This window comes from Limulus polyphemus, unplaced genomic scaffold (genome assembly GCF_000517525.1).
Source record: "Limulus polyphemus unplaced genomic scaffold, Limulus_polyphemus-2.1.2 Scaffold2828, whole genome shotgun sequence".
In the NCBI taxonomy this organism is placed as follows: domain Eukaryota; kingdom Metazoa; phylum Arthropoda; class Merostomata; order Xiphosura; family Limulidae; genus Limulus; species Limulus polyphemus.
This window is the reverse complement of record NW_013668438.1, coordinates 47,198-51,044: the sequence shown is the minus strand read 5'-3', so window position 1 is coordinate 51,044 and position 3,847 is coordinate 47,198.

Sequence of the window (3,847 nt, the reverse complement as noted above, 5' to 3'; positions counted from 1 at the left end):
TTCAGTAAGTCTATCACGTACCTGACTGATATCAGGGGGCTCTAGTATATCAGCAGTAGTGTTTAGTAAGTCTATCAAGCAACTGACTGATATCAAGGGCTCTAGCATATCAATAGTAGTGTTCAGTAAGTCTGTCACGCAACTGACTGATATCAAGGGCTCTAGTATATCAGCAGTAGTGTTTAGTAAGTTTATCACGCAACTGACTGATATCAAGGGCTCTAGTATATCAATAGTAGTGTTCAGTAAGTCTATCACGCAACTGACTGATATCAGGTGCTCTAGTATATCAAGAGTACTAGTAGTCTATCAGGTACCTGACTAATATCAGGGGCTCTAGTATATCAATAGTAGTGTTCAGTAAGTCTATCACGTAACTGACTGATATCAGGGGCTCTAGTTTGTGAATATTAGTGTTCAGTGAGGTTTATCACGTAATTGACTGACTGTAATAGAAGGCTAAGTTAATCCTATACAGAGGCGTCACTAGGGTCTAGGGTCCATAGGCGCGGTAATTTTCAGCGTTTCAGTACGATATCGATCACGGTTTTCTATTCTCATTATTCAAGACACCAACTGGGGATTCAGGGCACGGGCCCCGTATGCCAGTTCCTAGCGACCCCTTTCGATCCTAAGTGATATTTGACAGACAAAAAAAAAAATAAAAAAAAATATATATATATATATAAATGTCACTAAATAAAAAGAAAACCTGTTAGGTAAGTTTGAGAAACGACTAATAGTTACTTGGTTGATAGTTTTTTTAGGTTATAATTTATTTGTTTTTGTTTTTATTCTAATACTGCATTTAACTAATTATTTTTATTAATCTAACTTTTTAGTTCCAGGATTTTACTTAATTTCGAAATAATCCTTATGAGTTGAAAGCTATTTTATTGAGGATATCAATTTAGCAGCTTGTGTAAAACAAACGGATGGTACTTATTAACCAATATTAAAAATATTTTACTGCTTTATCAGCATGAATAATAAGGTTATGTCAATGTTCATTCTTAACAACTCAAGTTAACTACATTTAACCAATTCACCTAGAAAGAAATAAACCAATGTTATTGGTTAACTAACTGAATTGCAAAAATAAACTAATGCTATTTGTCAATTAACTCAGTTGCAAAAATTTGTTAACAAATAACATTGGTTTATTTTTGCAATTGAGTTAGCAATTGAGTTAGTTAACAAAATAAACCAACGTTATTTGTTAACTAACTCAATTGCAAAAATAAATCAATGTTATTTGTTAATTAACTCAACTGCAAAAATAAACCAATGTTATTTGTTAACTAACTCAATTGCAAAAATAAACCAAAGTTATTTGTTAACTAACTCAATTGCAAAAATAAACCAATGTTATTAATTAACTAACTTAATTGTAAAAATAATGATTTTATTTGTTAGTTAACTGAAATGCAAAAAATACACCAATATTATTTGTTAACTAACTCAATTGCAAAAATAAACCAATGTTATTTGTTAACTAACTCAATTGCAAAAATAATTCAATGTGATTTGTTAACTAACTCAATTGCAAAAATAAACCAATGTTATTTGTTGAGTAACTCAATTGCAAAAATAAACCAATGTTATTTGTTAACTAACTCAATTCCAAAAATAAACCAAAAAAGTTATTTGTTAACTAACTCAATTGCAAAAATAAACCAAAGTTATTTGTTAACTAACTCAATTGCTAAAATAAACCAACGTTATTTGTTAACTAACTCAATTGCAAAAATAAATCAATTTTGTTTGTTAATTATCTCAATTGCTAAAATAAACCAACGCTATTTGTTAACTAACTCTATTGCAAAAATAAATCAATGTTATTTGTTAATTAACTCAATTGACAAAAATAAACCAATGTTATTTGTTAACTAACTCAATTGCAAAAAAAATAGCGTTGGTTTAGTTGACTAACTCAATTGCAAAAATAAATCAATTTTGTTTGTTAATTAACTCAACTGCAAAAATAAACCAATGTTATTTGTTAACTAACTCAATTGCAACAATAAACCAATGTTATTTGTTAACTAACTCAACTGCAAAAATAAACCAATGCTATTTATTAACTGACTCAATTGCAAAAATAACCAATGTTATTTGTTAATTAACTCAATTGCAAAAATAAACAATGTTATTTGTTAACTAACTCAATTGCAAAAATAAATCAAAGTTATTTGTTAACTAACTCAACTGCAAAAATAAACCAATGCTATTTGTTAACTAACTCAACTGCAAAAATAAACCAATGCTATTTATTAACTAACTCAATTGCAAAAATAAACCAAAGTTATTTGTTAACTAACTCAACTATAAAAGAAGGAAGTGTATTGCGTGATTTCCTTAGTGGGACGAGGCAGTGAGATGGGTTCGAATCCGTGTAAAACCACAAAATACTCCGCACAATTTAAACTGAGGTTATTATATGAGTGACAGTCAATCCCCGTTAATGGCGGGTTGTAGGGTGCTTCTGCCTGCCTGCTTTCCATCTGGTCAATAGTTCACAATTAGGAACGGCAGCAGACAGCCTTGGTAGCTTTGCCATAAAATACGCTAGAAATACTTCTTCTAGTTTGATTAGCAAAAAAGAAATTTTAATTAACTCAACTGATCTAACATCGTAAAAGTATAAGTTGCCTCTTAACTCTCTTCATATAGTAACAATAAATCACTTTAACGTATTATCCAGCTCATGCAGCATGAAATACACAGAGAAATAATCACTGATGTTCCGACATTGTTAAGAATATTGTCTCCCGCTTTTATCATTGTCACATTTTCAACTTGTGTCATTCCATTAATTGTAAGCCTTATTTTTCAAAAATATTCTGTTCACTATTTGTTACGAAAGTGATAACATCCTGCAATGACGTACAGTGTTTAGCCTTTTTTCCATGTGACTGATATTTATATTGTAAAACACCAATAGATGCCACCACCAGCAACTCCATAAGTTCGAAACCTACCGATCGGAATGAAGTAAAATGTTGAACTAAACTCTGTTGGTAACGTACTGTGAAATCCATTTGAACAAAGCGTAATCAAAGCTTCATAATTGATAAATAAAATATATCAAATGTACCAATCTAAACCTACAACAATCAATAAAACAGTTTTATTACGAAGAAAAATGCCAAATTTATCGATGTTAAATTATTTACTTCCATCACCGTTCTCAACATGATTTGTTTGTTTGTCGTTAAGCGCAAAGCTGCACAATGGGCTGCCTGTGCTCTGCCCACCACGGGTATCGAAACCCGGTTTCTATCGTCTCAACATGAATACAAAATGAAGGTTCAACTTAGCTTTAAGCCATCATGGGTACTGCTTAAAGAGTTAAGATTGACTTCTCATGGTGAAAAGATGTGTTGTTTTACCCAGAATACAAAATGAAGGTTCAACTTAGCTTTAAGCCATCATGGGTACTGCTTAAAGAGTTAAGATTGACTTCTCATGGTGAAAAGATGTGTTGTTTTACCCAGAATACAAAATGAAGGTTCAACTTAGCTTTAAGCCATCATGGGTACTGCTTAAAGAGTTAAGATTTACTTCTCATGGTGAAAAGATGTGTTGTTTTACCCAGAATACAAAATGAAGGTTCAACTTAGCTTTAAGCCATCATGAGTACTGCTTAAAGAGTTAAGATTGACTTCTCATGGTGAAAAGATGTGTTGTTTTACCCAGAGAGAATAAAAACACTGAATGACAATCACATTTGACTTGCCGACTTGCTCCTTCTTCAATGTTCAACCGGCCTCTGCCACGCCTTAGACTTGCCTTCACCACTGTCTACTTGCCTCACCTTCATACGTTTGTGTATGTATATATATAA